The sequence below is a fragment of the Triticum aestivum genome, chromosome 1B, assembly GCF_018294505.1.
Source record: "Triticum aestivum cultivar Chinese Spring chromosome 1B, IWGSC CS RefSeq v2.1, whole genome shotgun sequence".
Taxonomy (NCBI): Eukaryota; Viridiplantae; Streptophyta; class Magnoliopsida; order Poales; family Poaceae; genus Triticum; species Triticum aestivum.
In genome coordinates, this window is record NC_057795.1 from 570,791,505 (window position 1) to 570,802,246 (window position 10,742).

A 10,742-nucleotide genomic window follows, 5' to 3' on the forward strand; every position below is an offset into this window, starting at 1 on the left:
TTGGGAAGGGCCAAAACCGGCGTGCTCGTCATCGCCTGCTTGAGCATGTCGAACGCTCGCTGAGCCGTGTCGCTCCAAACAAACCCTTTCTTCGAGAGAAGCTGTGTCAGAGGCTTGGCGATGATGCCATAGTGAGGAACGAACTTGCGGTAATAGCCTGTCAATCCCAAGAATCCCCGCAGCTCGGTTGGTGTCGAGGGCACGGGCCAGGCCTGCATAGCACTGGTCTTGCTTGTGTCTGTGGCAACGCCGTCTTGTGAGATCACATGCCCGAGGTACTCAGTACTGGTTTGCGCGAACGAACACTTGCTGGCCTTGGCAAACAGCTGGTGCTCACGAAGGAGGTCCAAGGTGAGGCGCAGGTGTTGTTCGTGTTCCTGCAGGTCGAAACTGAAAATCAAGATGTCATCCAGGAAAATGATTATGAACTTACAGACATAACGGCCGAAGACTGTGTTCATCAGGCACTGAAACGTGGCTGGCGCGTTGCACAATCCGAATGGCATGACGCAAAAATGGTAATGGCCGTGATGAGTCTTGAAAGCAGTTTTTTCTTCGTCTTCTTCCCTCATGCGGATTTGGTGATATCCCGCGCGCAAGTCGATCTTGGAGAAGTACTTGGCCCCGGCCAATTCGTCGAGCAGTTCATCGACCACAGGAAGTGGAAATTTGTTTTTCACTATTGCTGTGTTCAGGCGTCGAAAATCAACACAAAAGCGCCAGCTGCCATCCTTCTTTTTCACCAATAGCACTGGTGCAGCGTAGGGACTCATGCTGTGCGCGATGAGACCTGAGTCGAGCATCTCTTGAACTTGCCGTTCAATTTCATCCTTCTGCACCGGCGAGTAGCGATACAGCTTTGTGTTGATCGGCGTAGTGCCTGGTTCCAGGTTGATGCTGTGATCGTATTGGCGACGTGGGGGTAGGGTGGTTGGTTCTGCAAACACATCTTGATACTCGCGCAGAACCTTCTGAATGTTGGCGGGGACAGGTGCAGATGGTGGTTCATCAGTTTTCTCCACAGTGACCAGAGCCGCTGTCCAAATATCGTTGGCCATTTCCATTCTGTGTAGCTCATAAGCATCTAGCTCTGCAATTGGAGGCCTATTGGTGTTTTTGATCCCTTGGAGTTTCACAGCCTTGCCCTCGGTGTCAAACTGAATCGTCTTCAGTTCCCAGTGGCACAACATCGGACTGTGGGCAGAGAGCCAGTCCATTCCCAGTACGCCATCGTAGGCACTCAGTTGCAATACCCGAAGATCAGTGTGGAAGGTGTGACCGGGCACTTGCCAGGCCAGTTTGCGCACCATTTTGTTGCATAGCAGTCGTTGCCCATTGGCCACCCGAACGGACACAGGAGGCAGATCTTCGGACTTGGCAGCAATCCGGGCAGTGAAGTGTTCACTAATGAAACTGTGGGAACTCCCGGAGTCGACTAACAGCAGCATGACCTGATCGCCTACTCGAGCGCGTAGGCGAAGTGTAGATGGCCCTTCCTCGCCGGACATGGCATGCTGGCTCAGTGAACAGCATTCGGGTTCCTGTTGAGCTGGTGCATCCAACAACTGTAGGGTGTGCACCGTGTCGTCGGACAGGATTTCTCCGAATTCCCCCACTTCAATCATCAGAATCTGCCCCGTGCGTTTGCACTGATGCTCGCGGGAGTACTTATCCCCACAACAGAAGAACAAGCCATTAGCTCTTCGGAATTCTCGTAGTTGTCGTTCCCGAGCAAAATCATCGTTCGCTAGCCGCGGTTGCGCTGGTTCTGGCCGGGCTGGAATGATGGCTGCTGTAGATGCTTGTGGAGGTGGGCGACCCACTGGCACGATCCGTTGGCGTTGTGTGCGTTGCCGCTCCAACTCCTCTTCCTGAATCCTTGCAAACACCGCTGCTCGAGTGATACTGGAGGGGGCCTGAAGGCGGACGCCCATCCGGAGTTCATCCTTGAGGCCCAGCAGGAACTGTGAGATGAAAAACTGCGGACTCAAGTGCGGATCCAGAGACAGCAGGTGATACATCGATGTCTCGAACTGCTGGCGATACTCTTGCACGCTCCCAGTCTGACGCAATTGCACTAGCTGATGCATCTGCGCTTCGAATTCTTCAGGTCCAAACTCTGCTTCCACTGCGGTTCTGAAGGCGGGCCACGACAGAGCAGGGTGCGTCTGTTTGTACGCCTGAAGCCACATGGCCGCAAGCCCATCCATATACAGGCCGGCGGTGGCGACCCAACTGTGCTGAGGCACCCGGTAGAGCTCGAAGTAAGAGAGACACCGCTCCAGCCAGATGCGCGGCGCGTCGCCGTCGAAACGGGGGAAGTCATGCTTGGGTGGCTTGGTGTACTGCTCGGCGCCCCGCTCGTACGCCGTGGGAGAGTTTTGCAGCAGCAGGGGCGGCCCGTGGTTGACGAGCCGGGTGAACGGCAGCTGCGCTGCGCCCTCCGTGTAGAGTGGTGGTGGCGGGGGTGGACGGGTCATCGTAGGCGGAGGTGGTGGCGCGGGGTGGAAGGGGCCTGAGGTCGTCGACGCTCCGGACCCAGATGCCCCGAGATGGCCTGTCGCGGCGGGATCGACAGGCGGAGGGGATTTGCGGGCCTCATCCACATCCGCCTGCGTCAGATCGATCTGCTTCGCCAAGTGCTTGAGCTCGTTGGAGACTTGGTCGTTGTAGGCGACTTGTGCGTGGTGGCGCTCGTCGGCGGTCTTCTGGTGGTCGTCGAGGCGGCGCAGGATGGTCTCGAGGAGGCCCTGCATCTTGTCGGTGGTTTCCGTCATCGCCTCCAGCACGCGGCGGGTCTGCGCGGAGGGCTTGGACGGTGTCGTGGTCGCGATCCAAGTCAAAGCGAACCCCAAGTAGGATTTCGGGCGAGCGCGCCGGGGCGGCTCGCACCTAGCTCGGTGGGTGTTACCGCCTGATCGAGGAAGCGGCGACGGCGACGGGTGGTGGCGGAAAAAATTTCGGGAAGGCTCTGATTACCAGATTGTCATGACCCAAGGAGAAGGAGGGGAGAAAAGGGGATTGAGATCGGATCGGAGGGGAGGAAAGCAGAGGATGAGGAGAGAGAGCTTGACGAAGGGGAAAGGAGATTCAATTCTAATCACTCGCTGCCTCACGCGTTCCGTCACCGTACATTAAGTAGCTGTCCCCACTGGGCTCATCCTGGGCTACGACCCAACACACTCACATGGCCTCCGGCCCAAACACAACACACACACTAGTTGCGGTTCAGTTAACAGTAGTTCTGAACTGCACTTGCAGTCCGCTGCAGATCGTCATCTGCAGACGTGACATATTTGTATGTATATGCTATGATTACATTTGTATATGTATGATAAGCTAAACATTATTGTATAAAGCCTATTCAGATACAAAACAAATATGCAGAAAAAAACAGAAACTAATAAAACTAGTAGTAGCGAGGGGAACAAAGTTAGCAGTAGTGCTCCCTTACCAGTAGCGCTTCCTGCTAAAAAGCACTACAGATATTAGCAGCAGCGCTCTGCACTAAAGTGCGCTACTGCTAGCCATGTATAGCAGTAGCATGGGATGCAGGTGCTACTGCTACACGTTAGCTGTAGTGCCTTATCAGTAGCGCGTCGTCCCACGCTACTGGTAGCCAAAATACCCGTGCTACTGCTAGGGTTTTCCCTAGTAGTGTGACCGATGTGGAAATCTGTGGAGGGGGGTGATGTCTACTACACAACCTTCTTCTTGTAGACGTTGTTGGGCCTCCAAGTGCATAGGTTTGTAGGACAGTATCAAATTTCCCTCAAGTGGATGACCTAAGGTTTATCAATCAATGGGAGGCGTAGGATGAAGATGGTCTCTCTCAAACAACCCTGCAACCAAATAACAAAGAGTCTCTTGTGTCCCCAACAAACCTAATACAACGGCAAATTGTATAGCAGCACTAGTTCAGCGAAGAGATGGTGATACAAGTGCAATATTGATAGTATATATAGGTTTTTGTAATCTGAAAATATGAAAACAGTAAGGTAATTAATGATAAAAGTGAGCGTAAACGGTATTGCAATGGTAGGAAACAAGGCATAGGGTTCATACTTTCACTAGTGCAAGTTCTCTCAACAATAATAACATACTTGGATCATATAACTATCCCTCAACATGCAACAAAGAGTCACTCCAATGCCACTAATAGCGGAGAACAAACGAAGAGATTATGGTAGGGTACGAAACCACCTCAAAATTATCCTTTCTTATCTATCTATTCAAGAGTCCGTAGTAAAGTAACACAAAGCTATTCTTTTCGTTCAATCTATCATGGATTTCATACTAGAATAACACCTTAAGACACAAATCAACCAAAACCCTAATGTCACCTAGATACTCCATTGTCACCTCAAGTATCCGTGGGCATGATTATACGATATGCATCACACAATCTCGGATTCATCTATTCAACCAACACAAAGTACTTCAAAGATTGCCCCAAAGTTTCTACCGGAGAGTTAAGACGAAAACGTGTGCCAACCCCTATACATAGGTTCATGGGCGGAACCCACAAGTTGATCACCAAAACATGCATCAAGTGGATCACGTGATATCCCATTGTCACCAAAGATAAGCACGGCAAGACATACATCAAGTGTTCTCAAATCCTTAAAGACTCAATCTGATAAGATAACTTCAAAGGGAAAACTCAATTCATCACAAGAGAGTAGAGGGGGAGAAACATCATAACATCCAACTATAATAGCAAAGCTCGCGATACATCAAGATCGTGCCATAGAGAGAACAGGAGAGAGAGAGAGAGAGAGATCAAACACATAGCTACTGGTACATACCCTCAGCCCCGAGGGTGAACTACTCCCTCCTCATCATGGAGAACACCGGAATGATGAAGATGGCCACCGGTGAGGGATCCCCCCCTACGGCAGGATGCCGGAACGGGCTCCCGAGAGGTTTTTCGTGGCTACAGAGGCTTGTGGCGGCGGAACTCCTGTCGGCGTTCTAGGAACGGGGGTCCCCAGACTTGCCTGCCTGCGGCCTGCAGCGTGGCTCAAGTGGGGGCCCAGTGCAGCCCAGCTCCATCAACTCAAGATCAAGACCCTCGTGAGGGGCCAAGCCTCGCGGGGCGGATGATAGGGAGCTTCCTCAGGAGCACCCTCCCCAGACAGGCTCGTGAGGAGGCGGAGAGATCAAGGCAGGGTACCTCCCGAGGGGCCCGTGATGCAAGCCATGATGATCGAGGACCAGGCGGGTGCCGGTCTGCGCAGTGTCCTTGTTTCCCTTTCGGTGCAAAGGGGGCAAGCACAGGCCAAGGCATCAGGCAAAGGTTACCGTTTCGGTGCAACAAGACCAAGACCAGCAGAACGGCTGGATGGAGGTCATCGTGGAGCCCAGGGCGGCGTCACCGTCAGGACCTTTGGCAGCCGAAGACCAACTTTAGTCAGGATAAGTGTACCAGATGTTCCCCTTCAAAATGGCCAATTGTTGGCGCCCTTCCCGCTCATTATTTGGGGAGAGGCCCAGGGCCTCCGCCTATAAATAGGACTAGCCACCCACGGGGTAGAGGCATCTAGATCATCTAGAGATCGACCAGCGAGAGAGAGAGAAGCGATTGAACTTGCCGAAGCAGTTCATCGCACCAGCTCAAGAACAGCCCCTCGTGAGGCTGTTCTCCCTTTGTACTGTTCATCATCAGCCCCTGAGGCAATCCACCACACCACACACTGGAGTAGGGTATTACACCATAATGGTGGCCTGAACCAGTATAAATCTCGTGCCCCTTGTGTGTTGATCTTTCTTGCTTAGATCTTTGCGAAACTTCGAGACGTGAGCTGGTAGGGGAGAGATCTTCGTGCGCACCCTAGTATTCGAACCTCAAGGGTCTGCCGGAACCTGAAATCCGACATTTGGCGTGCCAGGTAGGGGTGCACCGGAATCTTTTCTTCCGCTAGTCATGTCTGATCTTCTACCGTGACCATGGCTGATGCTCGCCGAGCCCGTGTCGAGTGTCGGGCTGCTCTCGCCACCCGCGTCGCCCAGACAGCACCCGTCGATGGACACCCCCATCGTTCTCCGTCGCCTGCCGCCAACGCCGCCACTGGACCAGCGGGGAACGAGCAGCAGGCCTTGTCCCTTCATCCTTCAGTGCGGCGCGATGGCCGCACCGCCACCCCGTCGCTGACTCCAGCCGGTTCGTCGTCCCATGCCCGTCGCGCCCCCGCGGACGCGCACGCCGCGCTTCTCCTAGCGTGTGAGCTCCTGCACTACCGCCCAGTCGACGACCTCTACAAGGACTGGCCCGCCCGCATCACCGAGCTCGTCAGCACCACAGGGGGCTCTCCCATGCCGTCCCTCTTGCTGCCTCGCCGTCCATCCTATGCAGGAGGTGAGGAGCAAGAGGTGCCTCCACCACCTCCTCCCCAAGAAGGCGCCCTGGCTCCTAGGCGCACGGCCCCGGGTCGATACCCGCCGTGTCCGGCGCCTGCGTGACAAGAAAGGAGCTGCCAAGAGATGTCTCGCCCCCAAGAAGGTGCTCGCGTGCTCCCAGCACCAGTGCGCCATGACCGCATCCCTGCACCGCCACGTCAAGACCCAACGTTGCTCCAGGCAGCAGCGCGTGGGAATCCCCAGGAGCAAGCCCCACCTCAGCAGAGAGCTCCGGTGGCCACTGCAGGCTGTCACGCTTTCACCTCCGAGCTGCGCAGCGTCGCGTGGCCCGACAAGTTCAAGCCAGACCTGCCTCTGGGCTACGACGGCACTGTGGACCCTGCGGAGTTCCTCCAGCTCTACGAGCTAGGCATCGAGGCTGCCAACGGGGACAACAAGGTCATGGAGATTTGGTTTCCCATGGCACTCAAGGACGGTGCCCGCACCTGGCTCCTGAACCTGGCCCCAGGCATGATCTCCTCCTGGGACGAGATGCGCACCCGCTTCATTGCCAACTTCCAAGGCACCCGCGATCGGCCCCCGGCTATGAGCGACCTGCGCCGCATCAAGCAACAGCCGGGAGAGACCCTGCAGAAGTACATCCAGCGCTTCAACAACGCCCGCCTCAAGATTCCCAAGGTGACTGAGGAGGCCATCATTTCAGCCTTCTCCGACAGCGTGCGCGACATCAAGATGAAGGAAGGGCTAGCAATCCATGAAGACTTGTGCACATCACTAGAGCTGTTCAACATGGCTACCAAGTGCGCCAGGGCTGAGGAAGGGTGCCTCTCCCTCCTCGAGCTCCTGGCTGCCGACCTAGAAGAGAAGAAGCCCAAGGTCAAGGACGTGAAGCGCAAGGAGGCTGCTGTGCTCGCAGCAGAGCCGAACACCAAGCAAGGCAGGGATCAGCCTGAGTCATCCAAGGGCAGCCGGTACTATGTGTACCACGACCTCCACACACACAACACCAATGAATGTCAGGAGCTCAGCGCCTTGCGAGATGGACGTATCGGCCGACGCCCCGAGCACAACGACCGGGGCTATGGCCGAGGAGGAGGAAGAGGTGGAGGACGATGGGAAGACCGTGGCCCTCGCCAAGGGTGGCGTGACCGGCCTCGCGAGGACCGCTGGGAGGATCAGCCTTGCGAGGGAGGTTGGAGGGATCAGCCTCGTGAGGACTGCCCTCAAGGCAACACATGCCTCCCTACTCTGCTACCACCGCTAAGGAGGAATGAAGACCATCACCAGGACGAGGGGGCTGGGGGCTTCTAGGAGCCGCGTGCAATCGCTTGCATCCTGGGCGGCGCTCAGGCCCCAGCCTCTCAGCGCATCTTCAAGTAGTTTGCTCGCGAGGTGAATGCAGTCCTCCCCAAGCTTGAGGCCACGCGCCCACTCAGGTGGTCTGCGTGCGCTATCACGTTCAGCTCAGAGGATCAGCTCAAGTGTGCGGCAATGGCTGGGGTCCTCCCGATGCTTTGTTCCCTAGTCATCAGCAATGTGCAAGTCACCATTACCCTCATCGACAGCGGAGCTGGGCTCAACGTCCTGTCCGTCGAAACGTTCAACAATCTCCAAGTGCCATACGATCAGCTTCAGCCAACCAAGCCTTTCTCAGGAGTCACTGATGGTTCAACTGTTCCGATAGGGCAAGTTCGTCTTCCCATCACCTTTGGGCAGCGCAACAATTACCGCACCGAGCTCATTGACTTCGGCATCGCTCACATCCGCCTACCATACAATGCCATCCTCGGGTACCCAGCTCTAACCAAGTTCATGGCAGTGACTCACCATGGCTACAATGTCCTCAAGATGCCAGGAAGCGGTGGAATCATCACAATGCCTTGCGAGGAGAGGGATGCAGTGTGTTCTCTTGAGCGTGCCTTCCAGGCCGCGGCAATTGAAGACCCAGATCACAGGAGCGGGAGACTCCCCGAGGCAGTTCCTAAGAAGAAGAAGGCTTCACCTGGCCCAAAAACTCACAAGGCAGGCCACTCCGGAGGCGTTGCGTCAGGATCCGCGCCTGTCCAAGGGGCGCCATCATCTATCGCATAGGAAGGCGCACCCGACGCCCTCCTCAGGCAGGGCTCGAGGGCTCTCTTCTGGAGGGCCACCGACCTCGCCAAGGTCATGAGGGAGGCGCTCGAGCACCACTTGGAGGCGTGCTTCAAGGCATGCTTCCCTCAGGAAGGTATAAGGAAAGGAAGGCAAAACCCCCAGGAGTTCATCGCGAGGAACATTCAGGAGCTACAGGAGTCGAGAGTCATGCGTGGCAGTCGCCACCTACCCTCTGTAGCCCGACATCCCGGCGAGGATGGTGGGCTGCGCGTCTGCATCGACATATCAGGGATCAACCGAGCCGCGTCTCAGGAGCGCCTCTGGCCTTCACGGGTGGGGCGCTATGAGGGTCCACCTCACAGCTACGTTCGCATGCCCTTCGGCCTGCCGAACGCGGCTGCTGCCCACCAGCGCCTGACGAGGGGCGTCCTGGAAGCTCAGGTGGTCAGGCACCACGCGTTCCTTGAGGAGATGGAGATGTACCTCGAGGAGCCGCCCGGACCCTCAGAGCCTCCCGAGGCTCAAGTCTCCGAGGGCTCATGAGGGTTGGCTGCTTCACCGCGCGTTGACAGCTACTCCAACACTCGCTCTGCAATGGTACCCGGTGACATCTTTTTAGGTTTTCTCTTTAGCTAGGAGCGCCCGCAGGGCCGCATCATTCCCAGGTCACGTGGGTCCGTCCCTGCGACATGTATCCATTTTTCTTATGTTTTTCATCTGCTTTGTTGGGGGCGCCCCTCGGGCTGCATTATCCCCAGGCCGCTCGGGCTAGACCCAGTGGCGTTTACTTCTCCGCATCTACCTATATGAATTCGCACCTCCAAGCCCAACCTGGCCCTCATGATTACCATCTGCTGCTTATCGCGGGCCTCTCCACTCATATGCAAAGCGCTTGCGCGTTAAAAGGGGGCCACCTGAGCATCGCGACTCACGGGCTCTTACTGGCTCTCCAGCCCTCACCCCCTGGCCTTGACCCACGCCATCGCGACCTGTCATACCAGTGGCGGCTGAGCTCGCTCGAGAGCCGGGACCTGAGGACGCAGAGCATTTGCATTCTAACCACCCTGCAGGAACACACCATTGATAAAGGCCCAGAGCCAGGCGCAACCCGCCTCGAGGTAGGGCGTCGTGAGTCCCGCGCTGGCTCACGGGTGCCCAGATACACCTCTCCTAGCCCTATCGTGCCGGCCACGTGTCAGGGCGGGGCTATGCACGCCCTGGGGGCTCCTTCCAGAGGGGAGCCCCGTCCCACGTACCAGTGGAAGCACCATGCTCCGCGCTGGATGACGACACTGCCGAGGAGCAGCTATGCCCATACACATACGGAAGCGCTATGCTCCGCGCTGGTGATAAACAACTGAGTGTATCAACCTCAGGGAGCCCAGAGCTCAGTGTCTGGCACCATCGCAATGCCTCCCCTCAGGAGCACCGCGCGAGGGGGCTGGACACGGGGGATGCGCCCGGGCTACGCCCAAATGCATGCTACCTAGCCAGGTCCCTCGGACCTGGTCGTCGCGCGCCTCCCCCCAAGCGGAGCCAAGGTACGAAGACTCGTGTGCGCGTCAAGGGGGACTCCTGAGCATCGCGACTCAGGAGCCTAACTGGTAACATAGCCCCTCACTCCTTAGTCCCGTCCTGGTTTCCGGTCGGGGCTAACGGCGGCTGAGGTATGCGCGGGGCCGGGCCCTGCCAACGTAGAACGACAAATCCACTCCTACGCCTCCCTTCCCTACTTGTTGTTCGCGCGTCAAGGGGGACTCCTGAGCATCGCGACTCAGGAGCCTAACTTGCCACGTAGCCCCTCACTCCTTAGTCCCGTCCTGGTTTCCGGTCGGGGCTAACGGCGGCTGAGGCATGCGCGGGGCCGGGCCCTGCCGACGTAGAACACAGGCAAATAGGAGGGAAAATGCAAATCCTAAGGAATTCAAAAGCAAATATTACAAGCCATAGAGTGTTTTCACAACACCAAACACAAGTTTAAACGCCTCCACCAGGCATGGTGCATGTTTCAGGAATTAAAACAGGGCAAAGGATGCAAGGGGGTCACTTTCCAGTGGCGCTGCCGCCTGCGGTGGAGCCACGCTGGGAAGCTCTGCCTCCTGAAGCCACAGAACTGGTGGCGTCACGTCTAGGCAAGATGCTGAAGGCGCGGAACTTCCCCAGCAAAACCTCGGCTCGGCCCTTCACGGCCTTAGCAGCAGCGGCGGCAAGGTTGCCACTCATGGGTTCCATCAGGCTGTCGAGGTCGACGTTAGGGTCGCGAAGGTAGATGTCGCTAAGGACGCGCG